Here is a 24,657-nt window from a genome sequence, read left to right as displayed (position 1 = left end):
AGCCTTGTTTTGAATCCTTTAGCATTGTGTTTACGGTTTAATGCAGCCCTGTTTTCTCCTGCTACATGCTACTGTGCACATCATGTAAGGACAAGGGCACATACAGTCTGAATCATTTGTGTACCAAACTATTTATGAGGTATCTGTAGTTAGAGTATTTTGGTGACTTGATATCACCAAATTAGATGTTTCTGTCTGATTCTTTGTTAGCTGATCATACACAAGAGATTTTCTAGCAATGCATAGCACCTCTAGGAGTACCACTGGGATTTGCCAAAAATACAAAGAACAATGAATGTGCATGTCAGGTGAAAGAGAGATCTCTCTGGAGTCATATTGAGGACTAATATTTTGTAGCGCACACATTTGTATATGGTCATCTTATTCTGAAACTTTTCCATACACACTTGGTTAGCTAGGCTGCATTCAACATGCTGAAATAAATAGATGCTTCTTATAACTATTGCTTGTTGGAAGTAAGCATGTTAAAACCAGATTGTTGTTCACAAGGTGCAAGCTTAGGTGTGTATATATCTAATTTCAGAGGCAGCATGACAAATATGATCCTAAATGTTCATCTCAAGGTAATAAAGAGCTATTTTCCATTATGGTAAAACATGACACAGGAGTGATTAAATGGAATAAGGAAATGTCACTATCGGCTGTACAGCACTGCAAAGAAACTCCCAGTGTGTCAGTGCCAATGCTGGACCCATGCTAACCATCAGTGGAGGCATCATGTCCTAATCCATTCATTACATACATGGGAATGTCATATTATATATTTAATATACAAAGCACATGTACAAATACCCCCCCCCCCCCTTACATTGCATAGTCTGCAGATTCTACTTTACTCCTATGTTACCTGTACTTTATAGAGGTTTCCTCCACTTCTATCTGTAATCTATCTTCCTCATATTCTTTAATAACATATTTGTCCATACCTGAAGTCAAATTCCTGATATTACCTATTAAAAAGCATTATTGAACACCAATACTTGTCTTCCTATATCCATAATTCCTGATCCTATTTATTTAGAAAAGCATTATTATGTGACACTGTTATATATCTACTTATGTAGTCTTTTATTTCCTGATATTTCTAAAATAAACAAAACAATACTGTTACATTGTAATGGTGCCATACCTCTGATTATCTTTATAAAACAATCAGATTAGATGTTTCCTTCCTTATACCCCTGATTATCCTCTTGTGATGTGGGTGATGGCCAGGCTGGCATTTCATGGCCCTGGTAGAAGACATAGATCCATACATACACACCCCATGGCTCCTTGTCTCTGATCCCAGCAATACCTTACTAGCTGTGGAATGAAATAGGGGAATAACGAGCAGAAACAATGTGCCAAGTTCACTGTGCCCTCCCTGCAAACTTCATTGCCAGCAAAATGCGTATGTTGTTCCTGGGATGGCGATCACCTGGGGAATAGGCATCCTGCAGCCTGGACATGGAAGATCTCCCCCACCCCCCATATATCCCTCCCCGCATACAACAAATCATGCACACAGATGATTCCATAAGCAAAGTTCATAACAACGCAGCACGTCTTGTTTATGCCGCCCACACCACCTAGATCCGTCTGCATGACTGAAAGTTCCCGGCAATGTGTATGGGGGGGTAACAGCACGATGAGGATGGGGGGGCTGAGCTACAACAAAAGGTGATGCAAGTCATGCCCGGTACAAGGCGGCCATCCTTCCCATTACCTGCTGCCGCTGTGTGCTGTCCTTCCAAGCAGATGTGTCCCCGGGCTCCCTGACAAGGACGGCTGATAGATGGATAGAGCCTGCTTGCTGCTGGTCAGTCTGTCAGTCAGTCGGTGTCTGTCAGTCAGTGTCTGTCAGTCAGTGTGTCAGTCGGTGTGTGTCAGTCAGTGTGTCAGTCGGTGTGTGTCAGTCAGTGGCTCCGAGTCTGCCTGTCAGTGCTGCAGACACACCGTCACTCATAGGGGCTGCAACTCTCGCTGGCAGCCGGGCCGTGAGATCATTATCCGGATCATGGCCTCTTCCCCTCCCGTTCAATCCTCCTGCCAACTCCTCCTCCTCCCAATTCCTTCTTGCTTTTATTTTTAATCCTACTGTCTTTAGTTTTCTTGTGCTCTGCCACTTCCCCCGTGCACAGGGTGCCAACACCACACCTCCTTCATAGTGTACAGAGGAGGCTGACAAGTCACACAGGTCACCCTGTCACAGAGCTCTGCATCATATCACACACTTCATACATGTACACCTGCTACATTCACCCAACAATTCACCTGGGAGTATGCTGAGGTACCACACTGCTTCATCCTAGCTTTACTTGCTATTATTATCCTGGGCTACATATTTCTACCTGTCCATCCTAGTCCTGTCCTACATAGACCCCTTCACCTAATCCTAAATACATGTCAACAAATGCAGACCTCTTATGTGTTAAAGAGGAACTAAGCTGAAAAGCGCCTAAAACAAAATAAAAAGCACCTTTATTACCACAGCGCAGTCAATCGGTCCGGAGGTGTCTTACATCGGGTCCCGTGTCGTCCCGGCATCCGTCTCAAAGCTGGTGCGCCGGCGACGCCATTTTTGCCCCTTCTTCCGGGTTCTTCTTCCTACGTCACCCTACCCGGGCGCAAGATTGGGTGACATAGGTTGGAAAAAATACTTGCAAACACTGCTCAAATTTTTCTCTTTTCACGAAAAGGCTCCTTCTGCTCATGTCTGAGATGCTCGGGCATGCGCAGAAAAAGCACTCAAGAGCCTCCTCGGATGCGTGACGTAGGTATCCCGGGAGGCTTTGTGTTCCCATTCATTCTCAATCACCTAGGCGATCGAAAATTAAGGGGCAGTGCTGCACACTTTTTTTTAAAAGAAAAAGATGTTGCACTTAAAAAACATCAACAAACAGAATTTTTATCTTACATAAAAGGGTTGTCTACCCTTTTATGTAAAGTTAAAATAAGGACACCTCTCTCTTTCTTCTAAAGTGTACCTAAACTCAGAATTTTCACTTTACATAAAAGGGTAGAGAACCCTTTTGTATGAAATTACAGAATGTAGAGTAAAAATTGTTTCTTTTTTTTTTTTAAGTGCAACACACTTTTTTAAAGAAAAAAAAGATTGTGCAGCACTGCACCCTAATTCTCAGCCGCCTAGGCAGTCGAGAATGAATGGAAGTGCAAAGCCTCCCGGGAAACCTACGTCACGCATCCCAGGAGCCTTTTAGGCATAGAAGGAGCCTTTTTGCTCAATGAGAAATTTTTTTTTTCATTCTACATCACCTGATCTTGTGCCTGGGTCGGGTGACGTAGGATGAAGAACCCGGAAAAGAAGACGTAGATGGCGGCGCCGGCTCCGGGACATATGCCAAGACAATATGGGACCCGATGCTGGACACCCCCGGAGTGATTGGACTGCCCTGCAGAATTAAAGGTAAGTGTGTTTTTGTTTTGTTTTTTAAGTTTTGAGTGTAGTTCCTCTTCAGTCCTGCTAGATCAGGGGTCCGCAAACTCCAGCCTTTAAGCCAGATACGGCCTAGGCAGTAGTTCGTTCCGGCTTAATGCCCCCTTTCTGATCCGGCCTAATGCCGGCCAGCAACCAGCAGATCGGCCAGGGGGCGTTAGGAACTACCGTTACCGGAGCCGCTGGAGTTCCGGTGCCGCCCCCTTGCAGTTGCTTCCCTATTTACCGTGGCCGGCGTTGATATTCCACCGCTGCGGGAAATAGGGAAAGTTTTTTTTGCTTTGTGATTAACTCACAGTAAGGATTTTATACAGTAACTGACACCACACTGCCTAATATTATGTTGAGACAAACATCTGTCCTAATTGCTTTTATTTAAATAATGAATCTGTTTCGACTTACATGCAAATTCAACTTAGGAACAAACCTACAGCCACTATCTCATATGTAACCTGGGGACTACCTGTATACCTAATATATATATATATATTTAAAAATATATACTAATATATAGTCAGTAAACAGTACATAATATACAGTATAATATATGGAATGATAATGAAGACATACCAAAGAAATATCAAATGCTGCTTAGACCTGGACTGTAGTACAAAGAAATAATAAACAAGATGCTTATGAAAAAATATATAATAATGATACTCACAAGGCTCAAAATGGATAAACATACAGGGGAGAAAAAGTCCCCATAATGATCAGTAAACAATGCCCATACATGAAAAAAGGTTCCCTCATTGGGAGCAGTGCATCCAACTACATCAGCACTTTATACTTACCATTGTCCAGGGTTTCCAGGGCCCATAAATATAAGAGTGAACGTAGATATTAGGAGGTATTGCCTTATGTTTGTTATGTGACGTCTCTTTAAATGTGTATTAAATAAATATGTTTTTACATATTTTGTACGATTGGCTAATGGGGCATGTTGCAGCAATTTAACCATATGGGATTGACAATAGCTCTACCATTCTACAATTAATCTTGCACACCTATGCCAGTCAATGACAATGCAAAACCCACTTGACCCAGATCAAATACTAGTCAAAAGAAGGTCAGCTACAGGTCACATACACCTGTTAATAATAATAAAATTATCCCAAAAAGATTAAAAGAATCGACAGCTTATGTCAAACTGCAGATCTATCTATCTATTGTTGAGCTTGAACTTTTTTAAACCCAATTTAGTAACTATGTAACAGTAGTTGCTAAGTCCTTTCCAACAAGTTTGAAAATCTTATCTCTGGACAAGCTATTAACTTTCCACCCACATTTCTCTCCCACCCTTCTCTAACTAACTGCTAATATGAAAAATCAACAATCCAAACCCTATTACTACTTACCTAAAGCCACAGTCATTCCAGCCTGGTCCTCTTTGCCTGTTTGTTTGCTGCTCAAGACCTTTCTCAGGTTGTTGTGTTGCTGTGCGTTAATATTGTGGAACCATTTAAATTGCACATGAATTGCACCACAATCCAATGCACTGCACTTAGCTCGGTGATTTGCAGCAATGCATAGTAAAATGTACATTTTAGTGTGCATTATTCCAACTTACTAGCCTTGAAGATGTTTAAGGCAGGTTTTACATCACCACTGCACAGAAATGGAAGTTTGGTGGTGCAAAACATTCATTTTCAGTGGCACCTAAATGCACCAGGAGCCTAACACTTCTTTTTAACATTGGGGAACTCCTAAAATAACTTTTAGGTCCTCAGGAGAACCCCTGAAAATGTGTATAATTTGCCCAATTTATGGTATGTTACCTGTTGGTCTGTGGGATCTATTCCTCATACATTATTAGCCAGTGAGAAGAATGTCACCCTTACATATACCCAAAAAGATAATTGGTGTCAGTGGTAAATGACCTAAGAGGCACAAGTTGCTCAATGCTCAAGGAACTAGCAAACTTCGGAGGAACCCTAGCTGAGAATCACCAATTTATTGGATAACCCGCATTGCATTTTTTTCTATAACTGGCAAACACTCTGCACCCCCTTCCCATCCTTACCTACCAGGCAGATACCCCCCTCCTCACACACACACAAGCATCCATTGCACCCCCTGACCCCCACATATACATATACAGTATAAACCCCCCCACTCAAATACACACAGAATGCTTCTCCCCATCCCCACTCCATAAACATATAATTTAGCCCTCCTACATTCACCTGCTTAACACAAGCTCACACACAAGCCACCAAGGTCCTAGCTGGCGTCCTAGGATGTTATTTACCCCCCCTGGTCCTAGCACCTGGCTGACAGCCTGTGTAATATATGTCATGTCTACATATATATACTGTGATAAAGTTGAACACTTTCCTTTGTAAGATGCTTGCTATAGATGGAGTTTTTATTGACACATGTGTGAGAACAATCAAATGTGGCTATTGTTCTAAATTGTTTACCTTGTGCATGAGTTTATAACAGCAAAACAATTAGCATAATTGAAAAGAAACAACCCAGCATGGGAGTTTCTACTGTTCAAACCAACCAATAAAATAATACATTTAACACACTATAGAAATAGTTAACATTTCTTTTAGGAACTTATTTCCATGAATAATGCCTACTTAGGGATTTTGTCTAGTGTCAATAAATAATTGTCATTATCCTGACTTCTTAACTATAAAAAAGATTTGCAATTTTTCTGGTCTGGTAGAACAATGATCTTCTAGTCACAAACTTGATGTATATTGAGAGGTCAAAAGGTCCAGAGTCCAGAAGTCACATACTTTGAGACAATGGGAAAAACATAGGATGTAAGAGATAAAGTAATTTGTTCGTATGAGGCAAAAGCCTCGTCTATAGTATATTTTATGATTGCTTCTTAAAAAAAATCATAAAGTCCGCAACACATTCTGTAATTACTAAGAGCCATGCACATATGTCACAGACACATGTAAAATTTGGGACGAAATGTAGTTATTAAATTTATTAAATATTATGTTTTAATACATTAAATATTATGTTTTTTTATCTGAGCCTAACTTTAAGGAAAAGCTTAATTTAAACAGATCAAAGCTCCATAGCAACCAGAAACTGTTGAGACAATAAACACTTAAACAGGAGTGCATATTGTACACAGCGGCTTACATATACACTGATCATATGATATATGATTACCATATGGTTACAAGATTGGTTCCCTTGCATTCTCTTGTGGCTCTGTATCCTTTGACATTTTGGTCAAATGATCAGAACCAAGAACTGGGAAAGATTTCCCGATTCTTCTGGGGCAATGTTCTTCTTGAAGGTCCAATACCAGAGGTGTGCATCCTAACTACAATACCTGGGGCTAAATCCAGCACAGATCAGTTTAAAAAAAGTAAATCTGTGCTATCAGAGGGTGTGCAGTACCCACGCTAGTGCCAATATTATTCAGGATTAGCCTGCTAATTCATAGATGACTCAGGGGATTCAGTTGCTGATGGACAGTGCTTATAATAAGTCTCTTAGTGGTCTGGTTATAAAGTTCATTATAATAAAATTGACTTCTTAGTGACATATTATTATATTATTATTAAGCATGTAGACTGATATGCATTTTAAAGGCATCTTTTTACTTAATCCAAAAATGGTAATACACACCAAATCACAAAGTATTGCTTTTCTGTTTGCCCAGTCAAAAGCTCACCAGGATGTGGTTTAGGATTTAGTTCTGGTAACCCATACAAAGCATCAGTTTTTGTACTTTGTACACTGTTAGCACAAGATTAGACATAAAGGGTAACAAACTCACATATTTTTTACAAAAGTACAAACTAGTAGTTCCTCATGATTTTGCATGTTTGCTACAAAGTTAAATTGATACAGAGTGATCATAAGGGAAGAAGAAATACGTATTTTTTCTTGCCTACAGTGATACGTGACCGTTTTGGCATACATTTTTTTTAAATGTCTTTTTATATAATAGGAATAACATTTATCCCAATATGCATACAGCTTTATATTCTCATTATGAATATACCCCACATATTTCATGCTTCATTAGGGATCTGGGAATGGGGGTGTCCATTGTGACACGTTGTCTAAAGCCATGTTACCTTTGTATTGACCCATCAATTACAAGACATAGAAATCTCCCCCCAAAAGTTTCCACTGAGGAATGTAGCCATTTCAGTAAGTAACCAGTGATATATTGTAAATCTGGTATTTATTTTCCATTTGTCTCTTTATTCACAGCATATCGTTGGGTAATCATTGCAATATTTGTATATCGCCTTTTTTTACTGTGTACTGAGCATTTCAAACATGTCATCGTTGTCTGAGGCTTTTCATTATGACTTCCTGCTGCTTGTCTGTTGCTTTAGCTTGGAGTTTTCATAGATCAGGTTGCACTTTACTTTCTATGCTCTTAGTGCCGCTTTCAACAAAATCCTCAAAAGCTTCATCGCTACTTGACACTGAACTTCTGTCACTATCATTGCACAAAGGAGTCTATGTGTGCCATTTTTTACATTTACTTTTGAGGTAACATATTAATGTGATTTACTCTGAACATTGAATGTAATTAATTAGGATGGCCACTTACATCCCTATCTAGCTAGAGTTTAATACCCAAAAGCAACATATGGCATGGGGTGTTTAGGACTAACCTAGGATAGCAGTTCATTATCACCAACCTAGTTTGCTGAAAAACTGCTAGGTGGCATGCCTACTCATTACCTCGCTCCATCTTCTTGGTAATGCCCACCACCACGAAATAATGGGTAGCGGTTGTTCCACCTCTGTCTAAACCTGTCTATGTCTTTAAATTAAACTCCAAATAAATATTTTGAATAAATAAATATTTAAAAGTATTCATTTATGTTACCTGCCATTATTTTTTTACTTTTTACGTTTTATTACTCCTAAAATGTACCCAGCTGTGCTAGACAGTCATCCTGGAGACCTGAAATTTTTGTATTGCAGTTATGTATTATACTAAAGTCTTGTGCCTGCCTCCAGCCTGTGACTGGACAATGAAAGGTAAGCAGCAGGCTAACAAGTTCATCTCTGTCATTCTGCTTTTTCCTTCTATCAGTATGGTCCTTGTAAGTATATGAGCACTACAGCACATCTGGTTGTCTACTTGAGCTGGTTGCCTTCTATTCTAGTCTAAGCAATGCTTTCTGGGGATTGCAAGAGGCTGAAACCATATCAAATTTAGGAATGTATACTAGCTGCTTTAAAAAATACATGTAATATTTGTTTAATACATTAATTCCTGCATGAATAAGTTCATTTTTTATCTGCCCGGAGTTCAGTGACAGACAACTCAATACAAGCAAGTTATAAAACATTACTTGCATTTATTGACCCTTTTCTTTAGCACTAGAGGGTGAAAACGTGTGCCTTCAGCATCTGGCAGCTCTCATTTTCATGACATTTTTAATATCTTATAGGAGATAAGTTAATAGTACACCACTGTCAGCTGGCATGGATTGCAGCAGTAGCTAACCTGCAATTCTAAGGAAGATTATCTGTGCTGTATAGTTGACTTATTTCAAGATCAGATTTGACATTATCAGCAACCTATATATTAAATGTTTAACTTGTGCAAATATAATTCTATTCCTGCACAGTCTACCCAAAGGATTCTTTTTTACAAATATATAAATTTGTATTGGCTGAATATAAATGCCTGTGCCTGTAAAAGAAGGTAAATTCTGCATCTTAGCTGTCCCAGAGAAAAATAATAGACATGGTTTGACACACTTATGCTGGAACAAACATAAAATGTTCTCTTTCTGACCATTGATGGCCAAGGCATTTGATGATGAGTTTGACCTGCTTAAGGGCCCAGCACTATCTACATTCTCTACTAGCCCCAAAACCAATTAAAGGTGTGAGTGAAAACCCCTTAAATAATTAATAAATCAATAAGTACAACATCCCTAAGTAAAACAATGGAAAGAGAAGGGAGGTCTAGTTCTCTATTTGGCCTGAAGAGACCTCCAAGAGAGGGTAGGCCAGAAAGTGGGATTTTTGACTACTGAGTCAAGTACCCTAAAAACTCCCCAAAACCAAACAAGGGATTTATACTGGGAAAGCATGCTGTATTTCATTGGTTTAAATACAACAGCCCTACATAAATATTTTCTTGTGATTTTTATGTTTAAATGTATATGATATCTATCAATTTTAGAATGAGAAATACTGATTGCATGATTGTAATGTAATTTTGTTGTTCCTAGTTTCCTACCTTACTCCCTACCCCTGAGGAAGCCGTCTTTGGGTGAAACACGTCGGGTAACACCATTTCACACGTATGCGAACTATGACTCCAAATTAAGATCATGCTGGACTTTGATATATGTGGTCAATAATATATTATTGATTGTATGCACATTTAAATATGCACTTGTTACTGTTTACAACAAACACAGTAAACTATATGTACCTTCACTTGCCAAAAAAACTCTTTTTGTCCTTTTTTTCACATTTGTTTCAATGTTATATCAGGGTTTTGAAACATATATGATACCTATTCACGAGAAACACCCATGCTTCTTTACCTTTAATTCCATAATCCTTTAGAGCATTTCTTTTTCCAGAGACAATCTGTGTTTGTAGAAAGTGCTAGATTGAGGTTGGGCTAGGTAATTTTTTGTTAGCTGATAAAGCCCCAAGGGGCCAAGGGGCAAAATTGAAGTCCAGGCTGCATATAGACACTGTCCTTTGGCTTGAAACCTAACATAATGGCAGTGAAGAGTACTAACCTGGCTCTATGTCATTTTCATATATTCCTTCCAGCTATGTTTTGTAAAAGTTAAAAAAAAATTATAGCTTAATAACTCCTTTTGGTAAAACCCAAGCATGTTTTGATTTCATTCAATTAATTGAAGACAGTGATTCCTTTGGTGCCTATTAAAATACTTCTCTACTGAATAGAACTTCTTCAGTTATTTTATTCACCTAATTACTATGCAAATGCTCCTGAGACATATTATAGGACATTTCACTGCTAGGTATGTCTGGATAAGTATAGCATTGTGTTGAACTCATGGGTATTCACGGTGCTGTAGCCAGGCTATTTTCTATCAGAACAGTGATTAAATATTGAACAAGGAGAAACAGGGTCAAAGACTTACTATTTAGCATCTTTCAACACATGTCTTATTCACTGAACATCCATTAAATATCTTGATCAACTTGACTTTGAGAAAAGTATACTGTATACATGTCAGTTTTTTTTGGTGCAGAAGATTCACATGGTACAATAACTGTAAGTAGTTTGTAAAAAAAAAAAAAAACTTTCTTGCATTTGTTTTTTAACAACATTCAAGTTTTTGTAAAAAAAAGTTTTCACTGAGGAATTTATTTTTTAAAAACCAAAGCAAGCATATAGCCTAAATTCCAGCCAAAACATATTTTTGTGGGTGTGAAAAGAGGTAAAGATGTTAGAAACATTGTCATTGTTGCCATCTATGGGCTCTATTCATAAAGCAGGGAATCTGACATTCCCTCAAACATTCCCTGGTAGAAATCTTCCAGGTCCATGGGTTTCAATGGCAGTGACTGATCCTCACCAGGGAATGTCAGATTCTCTGTTTTATAAATAGAGCCCTATAGGTCTTTTTTGGGCAATTTTCCTTTTTTCTTCTTCTGTTGACCACAGATGAGTAGATTTCCCCAACAAACACATGACAAAAAGTCTTTTGCTTCCCCACACTTTACTTGACAAAAAAAAGTTTTGTTCTTGTTTGTGCCTCCAGAGATCCTCATCTTTTGCTGTGTTAAAGACCACATAGAAAGTGAAGGAAGCCTTACCAGTGGCCCTACAATCTGACAAAGGTAAGCATTTTCTCTTCAGAATTATAAAACATGTTTTGGCTGGAATTGTGCAATAAAATTGTTTCTGGCTAAGATAAAGAGGTTTAATCATCTAATGGATTTTGGTCGTTTGCACTGGTTTCCTAAACTATAAGATATTACAGGTTTGTCACACTTTTTTAAATATGAGTGATTCTTGTTGGCGTTTAGCATGTAAAAGATGGACCAAGTTGAGTTAATAAAAAACGATACTTCTAGTTTTTTTAGTGCCTGGCAGCTATGACTACAGTGAGAATTTACTGGGAGAACAAGCTAACTCTAGGGACAACTCTCAGCAAATAGAGAGCTCAGGCTATTTACACTGTTAAATGTGTCCTCCCATTTTTGATCTCTAGTGGCCAATTTGGAAAAGCAACGCCTTGATTAGATACTGGCTACTTCAAAGGAAGGCTATCATTGACTTACCACATTACCTACATAAAGCTACATACACACTTCCAATTATTATCGTTGTTAAACGAACGACGAACGATCCTGCACGATATCTGCGAACGATCGTATAGCACCAATCCTGCACATACAGATAACGACACGATCGTTCGTAGATATTGTACACACAATAGATACGATCGTTTGAGCGATACAGGGAGTGACGTGCACGACAGGAAGTGAACGAACGTTCGTTCATCACGCATGCTCAGNCCATGGACGATCAANGAACGATCGTACACACGAACGATGGTCAACGATCGTCGTCCAATCCGATCCGCCGGTCCGGTCGTTCGTTTCCAACGACTTTCCTCGTTCGTCGGCGTCGTTGGTTACTTTTTTTACAAACGATTTTTGCCCAATCGATCGTTCGTCGTTCATTTTGAACGATAAAAATTGGAAGTGTGTACGCAGCTTTAGACCCTGAGGGAGAGAAAAGGGAGACAAAGATCAAAATCACCAGACACAACAGGAAACAGTGTAATACTAGGCGATTTTTATTTTATTTTCAGGCCAATTTTACAATCAATAAAACAATCGATTATTTTAGCTTCAATATAAACTGAAAAATATAGGATAATAATCATTTGCAGTCTGTTTACAGCCATATTCAGTGACTTTGATATCTATGGATGGTCCCCATGTCTGCTTGCTCACTGCTTTCAGGGGATACTAGCAATCACAAAAGTTAGATCTCTCCCTTAAATTGTGGAAACCCCTTTGGTACACCTGTTTTTAATGAAAAAAACTACCATCAAGCAGAAAGAGAGAGAACGAAATACACACAATTTTGGAAGGCAAACTCAAACGATCAATGTGGCAAAAATTAAATTAAACAAAATTTCTGTTTATTTTGGGGATACAATTTTTGAGTGGTGAGAAGTGATTTCAGAAGTAAAGAAGGCTGTTGCATTTTCCCTGCTTTATAACTTGTAGGTTCACTCCATTTAAAAGTCAAATGTGAAACCCCAGATACTGAGGGCATATCCCACCTGTTAAATAGGTAGCTGGCAAGAGGATAGTACATTGCATTTGTTAAAAGAATCACTTTGGATGTTATATTCTTCTTAGCCACTGGATGCAACTTTTCTGGGGCTTTTGTCCTTATTTATGGAATCCTTTCGTTTGGGCTAGGCAGATTTACTAATTTACAAATGTCATAATTCAGAGGCCCTATTTAAAGCGGAATTAAACTAAAAACAAAAAATTTACATTCACTTTTAATCCCGCAGGTCCCTCGATGGCGCTGGTCCTTCCCATGATCCGGTCCCGACTCTCATGTCGTCACGGTGCTGACATTTTCATTCTTCTCCTCCGTCTTCTTTGGTCTTCTTTCTTTGTCACCCGATCTCGCACTGTGCAGGTAAGAGATCAGGTGACGTAGCCACTGTGAAGGGGAAAAACAAGAGAGTTGATCTCACTGTGCATGTGTGAGATCTGATCTCTTTTCCCTAAGAGAAACAATGCCCCTTCTGCGCATGCCCTGATCAGCCAAAGCCTTCAATATGTGTGACGTAGGTAGCCCGGGAGGCTCTGAACTCCCATTAAGTCTTGATCGTTGCGGTGTTGCACCTTTTTTTTTGTGGTCTATCCTTCTATGTAATGTAAAAATATTGAGTTTAGGTACGCTTTAAAGACAGGAGTGCAGTCTACGAAGACAAGTTCCAAGAAGTGTGGCTAGGAAGAAGTACAGTGTTAGTGTGAGACAGTGGCCTCAGGTCTTATGTGGGAATGTTGTGCAGGCAGGAGAGAAATGTATTGGCCACCCTTATGTTCCACCAGTACTCTGGTTGTAGCTAAATCTTAGAGGAAAGCTGTTAAGCACTGTTGTCTTTATGGGAATTAGGGAGTTATTCTGTTTTAGACAGGTAATGTTGCTGTACGATAACTCCATCACTTTATAGGATGGGTCATACCAATTCTTTATCTTCTGTTTACAAATTGGTTCCCCACACCTGGCAATGGCACTGCAAGGAACCTGGATGGTGGAATTAGGTCAGTATATATTGTTCAAAAGTTTAATAACAAAAGGGGAAGTGCAGTTAATATTTGCCTGGAGGCTTTAAATAACACCATACATGTGTAAAGCAGGCATGCTATGCATTTCCACTTTTCTTCACCATCTTTTGATTGTATTCTCAAATGCTCACACATTTGAATGTTTGATGTATTGGCATAAAAGGGTATAATATTTGCTTCAGCATTTAGTACTGATAAAAGATCTTATATTTATTACTGAGCCTGGCTGCATTACAGTAATTAAAAATAAGGGTGGTAGATTGGGTACATCTTCAATTTAAGTCATGTAAAAATGCACCACTTCATGTCATTTATATTGTATATTTAAACAATAATGTGTTAATAGTCAAACTGTTTAATATACTTTTGTAAATTTGATTCAAACATCACGTTCCTTGTGTTGCAAACAAAACAAGTTTCTTATGAGGATGTCTGTAAATGAATGAAGGAATCATGTCTTTTTAAACATGGATAGCCTTCTTGTATTCTTTTTGATATAACGAACCAGGTATGTGGCATTGATATGTCTTTGACTTAATACAGTCCATTTCCACCTTAGAAAGTTGCAAATTGATAATTTAGCCACAGAAGTTCTTCAGTATGAACAAAAGACAGAGAAGCCAATTACTGCACTTGTAATCTGAATCTGGTTGTCAGAGATCACTGTCAAATAGATTATATAATAGCATCTGCTCACAGAATCTCCACTGAAAGTGCTATATTGGAATATTACCACTTTTTAAAAAACCCTAAATGCAAAGCAACGTGCCTGTTTATATTTTATTTATTTAGTGGGGTCAGATCTAGAAATTGCAATTATTATTCTCCATAGAATTTTGTAAACCCTTCTCCTTTATCTATTTATATATCCAAGGATTTCATTGACCCATCTAATTAATTATGTCTGTAGTTTACTGTACTCAATATCTTTAACTAAACATTTTTCATGCAAGTGATTTTGTTAGAGCTGTAAATCATGTTTTATTAAAAGTTTTAGTCTTAGATTTCATTGAGACAGGATAGGCTTTTGTGATCTCTCAATACCTAGCTTTTAAATACTTTACTTTTATAAAAGGCAGGAGGATCAGGAGCTATTGCTGTAAAACCCCAGCTAAACCCATTGCAACTTGGCAACAACAAGCTAAAAGTTTGGAGCACAGGCAACTCCAAGTTACATGATCTATGTGGTTGTGGTCATCATTCACAGCAATGTCAAAACATATTGCTAAAAAATTGATACTGTAAAGCCCCTTGTATGGAGCTTTACTTATCTGTGTGCTCCTCTCTTTGCTAAAGGTAGCAGTAACTGTGGGAGCTGCTAAGCCTGGACATCTCCTTCTCCTCCAAGGACTTGTGGGATAGTTTGTAGGGGAGAGGAGGGAACAAGATGGTAACTGGCTACTTTAGCTGTAAAGGAAAGTAAATAGCAGTGCTGTGAGGTCTGTGTACCAGGAATTAAAAAAAAAACATGCACAAGCCAACAGAGGGAAGCTAGGCATTTCAGCTTACCCATCTCTTCATAAAGACCTCATAAAGGCCAGGAAACACTGACCTTCTAGAGAGAGACAATGGGCCTGATTTATGAAAGCTCTCCAAGGCTGGAGAGAATACACTTTCACCTGTAAAGCTGAGTGATCTAGCAAACCTGCAATGGATTTCTTTAAAGTCATTTGCTATTTGCTAGCAAATGTTTTGAATCCTGTACCAGATCCATACCAGGTTTGCTGGACCACCCAGCTTCACTGATGAAAGTGTATTCTCTCCAGCCTTGGAGAGCTTTCACAAATCAGGCCCAATGACCGTAATGGAGCCAATAGAAAGAATCCAGGGAAGACCACCCAGGACAGTGTGACCTTTTTTCTCATTCACCTTTATGTGGGCTATTATTTTTGGCCTTCTTATAGGTAAAACACCCCATTTATTTGCATTGACTAAATAAATAAAACAAAATAAAACATGTGAATAAAACATGTATTCTTGTCACATTTATAGTGTAAAAGCAAAATCGATTTTCAGTATGTTTGGCATGCCTTGCTATAAAGTTTCTTATAAACAAATATGGTTTTTATGGTTTTATAAATCTGTTGTAAAGTTTCTTACCTGGAGGTCCTGCCAGTAATAGCATTTCCTGGGTTGACAATGCTAAGCTACTGCCTCTTAATTAATAGCTGCATTGTAAGCCTGCTGTGCACAATCCACCGGGCTGCCTATCAGTCTGCCTATTCTTTTTTAGTAAAACAAATTCCTTGTTTTTGCAAAAACATACTGCTTGCACAAAGTATATTTTTATAAGAATGAAGCCGGTGCATCAGAAGTCAGGCTGTAGAGTATTTTGTTTCCTTATATATATAAGGTTTTATTTTCCTATCTTTTCATTTGAGGACTGTTGTGCTAACAAACAGGTTGGCAATTTTGTAAGAAAATCTATTTTAAATGTTAACCATTTTTACAATTCTAAAGAAACGACGCTATCTCAGATTTTAGGAAAACAGAAATAATGTGTGCCAGAACTACTGACAGACCAAGAAATTATTTTCCATTTTTTATCCTTTTTATTTAGTAGGGCCAAAGGCTAAAAACTTGATTTGTACAGTGAAGGGCAAAAGAAGATATTGTTTCCACCAATATTTTTCTCATTTTTGTTCAAATTATTATGCTGGTATTACAGTTCTAGTTTTTTATTTTCAGTAAAAATACTAACTTCTGCCTCCATAGGAGACATTCCTTGAAAAACTACTACAAGTATTGGTCATACAATGATTTACATTTTTGGCTGCATTTACCAAATTGACTACACACAGTGAATGTTATGTTCATTTTCTTTTTGATTTTTACTTATTTGTGCAGTATATCTGCCACAGACCTAATACACAGGAGTTTATATTGTAATGTTTATATACATTATGCAGATTTCATTGACAACCCACACCAAACCCATAGGTAGCCCGGCGTTTCTTGAGCAATGAGCAATATTTGCTTCTCAAGTGATCTTTTTGGCTTGTAAGGATGATATTCGTCCCACTTCCCACTGCAATAATGTACTATGAGCTCTGAATATATTAATTATAACAGGGGTTCCCTGGAAACTTGAAAGGTATTTCAAGGGTTTCCAAAAAAGGCTGCCCGACACCTTTACTATTCTTCTTAACACTGATAGGAAAAGAGAGCAGAGTGTTGTTGCACTAATACAGAGTTGCAGTGTAGTGTGCAGAGAAATCTTAATCCAAAATTTCAGGTATATGTATTTTAACTTCTCAACCCTATATTTAGCTTTTTGCATTGAGATTACCATTACACTGCAACTTTACCTAAAACAGAATGTTGTGTTTGGGTGGGGTAGTTCTCGTCTGTTCTTTGGTTTATAGGTCTTTTCTTTTATTTGTCAAGTTATAATCAAGATATTAGTTATATTTGGGCTAATAGCCTAGATCCTATGTCCCTTTCTCCTGCATAGATTCTTTCCATATGCTCAGATGAGACAGATGATATGGGAATAAGCATCTTTAAATGACATGACTACTCATCACAAAGTTACACAGCATTGGGTGCTGCTTAATAACCGACAAAGTGAGCTGAATTTTAAAAATAGAAATCCTTTTTTTTTCCTTACCTAGAAAGTAAACAAATGGGTGTGTAAGTTTAAATATAGGGACCACTTTATATTTATGCTAAATGGCCAGTAAAATGGTGGAAATACAAGATCCTTAGTTACAGATAGTATTAAAGACGACCACAGAAAAACAGCTTTAGTGAAAGCCACATATTTTGAAAATATTGCAGAGTCTCATCCTCTTGAAGACATTTACAATTTTTTTATTGACAGCAGTGATGCAGAGATCCAAATTGGCAGCAGTAGAGAAAAAAAAATCTCTGAGCTGTTTTTAGCTTGAAATGTCAACTTTCTTATATAATTGACCTGTAGTCCTCTCCTAACAATCCCCTCTGTCACTCTAAAACTTCTTTTTCTATTGCACACGGTGCACTTGTCAAAGGTGTTTGAGCAGTGAAAACCTTCTTGAAAGTGAAAAGACAGATTCCTGTTCTGCATTGGTAATTTATGGAAACACACAGACTGTACTCTTATGAAGTGTAATACTAGATTTGGCTTTTTATCCCTACAGCATGCGGAATGAATGTTGTTAGTAAAATCCTGCATTCTCCTAGCTTGAAATTCACACGCTGCCCGATGGACTACTGCTGCTACTTTCCGCGCACATAAGAAAAAAGAATAACAAACTATCAAACAGATGAATATGTCATTTGTCAACACAATGGCCAAAATAAATAAAAATATGTCAGAGATTTTTCCAATAATAAATAGGGAAATGACTTGCCTGGATTTGGATGCTAATTTTTTTTTGTTTTCTGGGCAAATGTAAGTAAAAATCTACAAATAAGAAAATAACACTTATATACAGTGTAGAGTAACTGTGATGTAAAAGTAAGCTTATACTGGGAGAATTCTTTGATTACATCAGTAAAAACTGATAGCTACAAGTAGCTTTAGGCTATGTACACACACGCAATAATTGTTGTTAGAAAACAAACGGTTAACGGCCAATCAATGACTATTCGCAAATATTTTGAACGATCGTACTGTGCACAATTCTGTACTTGCTAAAACGATACGATCGTTCAAATAAAATCCACCAATAATGTACACACACTAGATACGATCGTTTGAACAAAGCCGGAAGTGATATGTACCGGAGAAAGTGTATCACAGAACAATCCACGATCACTGAAGACCATACACACAATAGATAGGGAACGATCGTCGCCCAATCCGATCCGCCAGGATGGTTGGTTGTTTCCAGTGACATTCCTCGTTCATCAGCATTGGTCAGTCGTTGTTCACTTTTTTGATAACAATTATCAGACGATCAGTCGTTAGTCATTCGTTTCCAAGGATAATTATTGCACGTGTGTACGTAGCCTTATGCAACTGGTGTTGGCCCACTGACCCACTGCGTACCTCTAAACTTGTCAATCTTGAAATGTATGTACATTGCCAATTTATTCACTACTGCTATACAGTATTTTAGTCTTATTACTTCCTATATAAAAGAGGGCAACTCTGAAAACAGTGTCATAAGAACATAAACTGTATTAGCTATGATTATAACTTTCTTTGTGGAAAATGTAAGATCTTTATCAGAAACCCAGTATAGAAATATACATTACATGCACATATAATTGTAGACACAACCCCCATTGCCCCAAGTTACCTTTTAAACTTCAAGTTCTTCCAATGGATATTGTACAGCTTTCTGTATGTTATAAGGCTATTAGAATTGACCTAGATATTTGCAAACATAGGTAAACTTTATTTATACAGAGACATATTACTGTTAGAACATTAGAAATTAAATTATGTCTGTAGCTAAATATTAAAGCATTTTAAAATTGACATGAAAGTTTGATGCATAAAAGTTTAAACTTTAGAGGCATAGCCAGGATTTCCTGGGCCCCATGGCAAAATTTTGGTTGCTTTTACGCCTAATAAAGTACACTCATTTATAGTGCCCACCTTTAGTGCTTCCCAATATAGTATCCTACATTATAGTGCTTTACTATATGGATCTCTTCATTATCATGTCTCCATTATAATGCTTTTCTTCTTTCTAATTATTATATGTACCCCCCTGTTCCTTCTCACAGCTTCCATCTTCTGAGTGCCATGATGACCATGATGCTTCAGGAAGACCTGGAATATGGCAGCGTGTGGTTCCAGGCTGTGAGCAGAAATGGGGCAAGTAATTATAATACTTACCAACACTCGTCACTGCTAGGTCTGCAAGGGGAAGGAAAATAACACAAAGCAATAACACCATCCTGTCTCTGGCCTTGTAGACAGAAAGGTCCTCTCAGTGAATGCCCTGGAGGTTAAGAATCTCCCTCTCTTATTTTATGGAAAGTATAATCTGCACCCATTATAGTTTACACAATAAAACTGTTTAATGCAAATAAACAATATTTTACGTCAGAGAAACAAATTACATGCTTAGGGGTTTATGTAATAGCTATCACTGAAATAAGAAGAAAAAGAAGCAGACAAAGACTTAGACAATATTTTCTTTGGAGTTTGTACTTGACATAGCATACTCAATAAAAGATGACATCTAGTGGAGATGATGGTAAAACACATCAGTAATACTACATTATTTTTTAATTGATCAAAATAATCTTAGGGTAATGTTACCGGGCTATAACAAATCTTTGCACTTTTGTATGACTACAAGTAAGTACTTCACATAAAAAGTGTAGTTCAAAGGTTTCTTGCCTGCTTTCTTGGAGGAAAATACAGTCTACTCTATGTTCCCTGAGCTGTGAACAAGTTTCCCCTGTGTATGAGTCAATCCCAGCCATTATTGTAACATACAGCTGTTGAAATTGGGTGGCCTCCCAGCCCAGAGACATAATTGCCCACATTAAGCCACGGTAGTCTTGTTCTTCTGACCTTTTATCAGGATGTGTGCAGTGCTTGCCTGTTTGATTCCAATATCTGGAATTAGGTATGAATGAACTATTGGGTCCTTCCATTCTGTCCTGCACCAAGGAGGAATGAAAGCAGGCAAGGCTCTTCTGTACAGATAACCTGCTGCCCACATGAAGCCAAGTTAATCCTGTTTCAGGCCTTTTACCAAATCAGTGCTTGCCTGGTTGATTCCAATATCTGCAGTCTGCCCTCCCATTCAATCCTGCAACAAACTCAGGGGCATAAAAATGGAATCCTCCTACATAGCTCATACTGGGAGGTTTCTTTGATTACATCAGTGAAAACTGCTACCTTCATTAATGTGATCTTGTTGCCGGGCTTTTATTAAAAAAAGCCAGGTACAGAGTGTTCTGATAGCAGTATGTGGAAGTGACTAACAATGGGCTATCTGACTTTCCCATTCTATCCTGCATCAAACCCAAGGTCCCTAAATAAAATAAACAAGTATTTTCATTTTTTTCTAATATATATCGTGTTTTCCCAAAAATAAGACCCAACCCGAAAATAAAAACCCAGCATGCTAATCATGCAAGGGGGAAATGTAAACCCTACTCCGAGAGTAAGCCCTATTGGCTTCTTTGGAGAGTGCAGTCATGTGGTACGCAGAGGACACCAAGAGGACAGAGAGCAGATTGAGAGCAGGAGATGTTAAAAGCACTGGAGTAAGGGGTCAAGAAATCACAGGGTGGTTATTAACCTACTCTGGTGTGACACTACAACTTTACTAGGAGGTTGGTGGACTCTCTTTCAAAGGGTCGTTGCTAGTATTTCATTCATTAGCAGCAATGCATATTTATTGATTGATTTTTTTTTTGCTTTTACTCAGATTTATATTGGTTACTGTTCAATGTCTGCATGTTACTCCAACGAGCCTTGTTATTTTCTTGTTATGTTGCACTTGTTTGCTTGTGAAGCTGTTTTTTTTCATTAATCATTTTTGTCCATTCTTATTCATGACTTCTTGTATATAACAGAAAAATATGTGATTTTGACAGGTCACAGGTAACACAGCTATCTTTCTATAGATTTTTTTGTACATGAGAAAAATAAGACATCCCCTAGAAATAGGCCCAAATGCGATTTTCAGAGGTAAAATTAATAACAGACCCTTATCTTATTTTCGGGGAAACACGGTATATCATACATACCCATTCACCTTCTGGTTTCTGTTTCACATCACTACATTATCTAGTAGTGTATTTTACCATTTTCAGTAATTACAGGCAGAAATATAAGCCTGATGTGTTTGAAATATTTTCATTATTGCAATTACCAACATTTAAAGGGTCACGATGAAACCAATATTTCAGCTATTTCAGCTTCCCTTTTTCTTTTGTTCTCTTTCAGATCATCCCATATATAACTCCAAACTGCTTGAATTAGCAGTACTGCCCTTATAAGACAAACATCCAGGCTTAGGTTATGTTGTATCCTGTTTAAATTGTGTGCATAATGCCCCCTGTATGAAACTGGTAAAGCTTACTAAATCCTCTTGTAACCATTGCAACTGCAGTTCACGAGAAGGGTACTTTTATTCTCCAAATGCTTCCCTGGCTTCTAAATCCTTATTAAACATAAATGTCATGTGTAAATGTAACATATATATATATATATATATATATATTACTTATTGTTAAATCTGTTCTATTTATTCAAGAGTCTATTTTATTCACTATTCTCTTAACAACTAAATATGTACTTTTTTATTGCAATACTTATGTTTGTCTGAATGTCATTCTTCAACAGCATAATTGGCAAAAAGAGATATACTGTATGTAATATACCTAAACATAGGATATCATAGAAACCTTAAACATTGTCTATACCATCTGAACTGTTCTTGAATACAGATGCCTAGATATACAGATAATGCACGTACCAGTTCTTTTTTTTATATGTTTATCATATATGGAAATGGATATGCTTATCTATTTTATTGTGCCAACCCATGTTCACTCTTTAGCATTTTGCAAATGTTGTAACCCCAACAAAATCATGCTGAAAATATACATTATATAAGGCAATACGTGGGAGTTTAAATAATTTAATTATATTACAAGTAACATAATTTTATTATCTGGGTTTTGATGCCTATTTTACAGTTTATTTATAGGCCTTGTTGAACATTATGTTATAAACAGTTCCTTAACCTATCTGTATTCAGTATGCTTCACTTTCAAATACTTTAAAAAATGCTTTACTAGCAAGCTGCTTATTTGTTCAAAACCTAGCTCTCTGTACAGGTTGAAATGACAAACTATGTAACTGCAAGCCGATTAAAAAAATATAATATTAATTTAATCATTCAGGTTGGTAATATTATATGCATCATTCCCAGTATATCATCTCCTTTTATCTATTCACTTTTTGTCTATCTTTTGTCTATTCAATTGTCATGTATCAGGCTTACCTAGTTCTTACTAGGTCTAGTGTATACAAGGTGGCAAAGGTAAATTTATAGATCACACTTAAGCTAAGTACACACGCAAGATGATTGTTGCCCAAGATAAATGATCTTGATTGTCTTGCGTGAAAACCTAGTATTTTCGAAACAGTCCCTGACATTGTTAGCAATCGGCCATAGTGAATCATTAAACGTCTGACTAATGATGATTGCTGTCATTTCCTATGGAGGAAATGTACTTCTCACTCAACCTGCTCTTTCCATACAACTGAACCGCAATGTGTATACAGGACTCATTCATTCTCTATCACAAAAGATAGTTTCCAGAAACTTAAATTTGACAGGTGTACATAGCTTTTGGTGATCAGAAAAAAAGATTTAAAAGGACAGGGCCAGGGGGGTGTAGACAAGAGAGATTTCCAAAAAAGGAAAAGAAATAGAGAGAGAATGACAACAATGTACAGAAAGTAAAACAGGCTTTAACGGGGGACTTTAAATACCATATTCTATAAGTATAATGCTACCTAACTGCCGTTTAAAATGCATAGTGCAGACAAATGCCTTTTATAACCCACTTTTTCATTTACATTAGCATATACTTCTAACACAGAACACTGGAAAGAGCAAGTAGCAACCAGACACATTTTATCTGCCTTTAAATGTGTTTTAAATGAAATCTAGCTGTATTTAATACTTATGTTAAAAAGTACGTTTGTCATTTTGGAAAAAAATAATTGCATTAGTGAGCCCTTTAGACTATTATTTCTCACAAAGGAAAAAGGAATTTATAGTGGAGGTTATCTTAGATATATCAAGTGGACCGAGGACATAAATAAAGCAACAAGATTGGAGAAAGGCACAAGAGATAAGAATATAAAGTACACCACACAATGAAATATTCATAGCTGAAGAATTTTATGCACCTCCAACACTTCTATGATTTACACAATTTTTGTGTGTGTTGGACTCTGGGATGTGCTTAAAAACAATAACATCTACATTAGAATTCAAATGATCAAGCACTAGAGAGATGGATATATTGAGAATATAGAGATGTTAATGTCCACAAATAATTACATGGACTCTCTAATAAAGTTTTGATATAAGGAAAAGTTAGTATATATAACACTTCTCTTCTGTCAAAAAAATCTTTATAGTCACAGAAAAATATTTCATATCCTGTGCTCTGCATATCAATATTTCATCTGGATGTTTTACTAGATAATCTTGCTGTCAATCTTTTTTGCTCACACACTGCTTTCTATCTAAGCTCTATTTTACTAGAGTTGTAAATTCTTTCACTCAGCTGTTGAACCCTGGGAAAACAAAAAAAATGCTTCCACTGAATTTATGTATCTGCAGTGTGCACACTCAGGTTAGGACCATGCACATGTGAATTTACTTATGCCTGGGTATATAATTCTCACTTACATCCTGATTTTTTAAAGTTGAACTCCTCCTGCCCTAGAAGTGGATAATTGTGGGAACTCTTCCTTGCTTCCGTGCAGGGGTCATGTGTGTTTGGTGATCCATTTGGCAGCATTTTGCAGGTGATCGGGTAAGTGAAAAACAGAACTAAAGAAAATTACTGGCAAGTACAGAACCCACATATGCTTTAACCAACAGTCATCTTGGAGTTACTTATGATAGGGATACAAAAATTTTACAAAATAGTCAAAACTAATCTAGGAAATTTGATTAAATGATTAAAAGACAGACAGATTATCTGTTGACTGTGGTATTGAGGTAACTCATTGTGGTAAATTTTAATGGTGAAAAAACACATACCAGGAGTTGAGGCAAAAAAACTTAACTTAAGAGTCCAGACACCAAAGTTGGCCGCACTTAAAAGGGACTCTTACATTGCTATATTTAATGTACAGCGCTGCGTAATATGTTGGCACTATATAAAATCCTGTAAATTATATTAATAATAATAATTGCTCAGTAGGGTTCCAAGCATAGTAAGCCTGCTAGTTGACCACTTTTTATTAGGTACAATTACCGTAAAAT

General features: G+C 37.3%; 1 protein-coding gene and 1 long non-coding RNA gene across 2 annotated transcripts in view; one reads left to right on the top strand and one right to left on the bottom strand.

Annotated features, from left to right (window-relative positions):
• The window catches only part of SMARCA2 (SWI/SNF related BAF chromatin remodeling complex subunit ATPase 2), a 104,317-nt gene extending 102,405 nt beyond the window's left edge, over positions 1–1,912 (bottom strand). Inside the window, exon 1 of the mRNA XM_072404200.1 lies at positions 1,730–1,912. The gene's annotated coding sequence lies outside the window, so the exon portion shown is untranslated. The remainder of the gene's footprint in view (positions 1–1,729) is intronic.
• Positions 1,665–19,494, top strand: LOC140326016 (uncharacterized). The gene is made up of 4 exons (XR_011919768.1): positions 1,665–1,822; positions 11,176–11,254; positions 12,955–13,085; positions 19,403–19,494. It is a non-coding gene; the product is annotated as an uncharacterized lncRNA (long non-coding RNA).
• Positions 19,495–24,657: the final 5,163 nt, after the last annotated feature.

Source organism: Pyxicephalus adspersus, chromosome 3 (genome assembly GCF_032062135.1).
Source record: "Pyxicephalus adspersus chromosome 3, UCB_Pads_2.0, whole genome shotgun sequence".
NCBI lineage: Eukaryota > Metazoa > Chordata > Amphibia > Anura > Pyxicephalidae > Pyxicephalus > Pyxicephalus adspersus.
The sequence above is the reverse complement of the archived record's forward strand: the minus strand, read 5'-3'. Positions and strand labels throughout refer to the sequence as shown.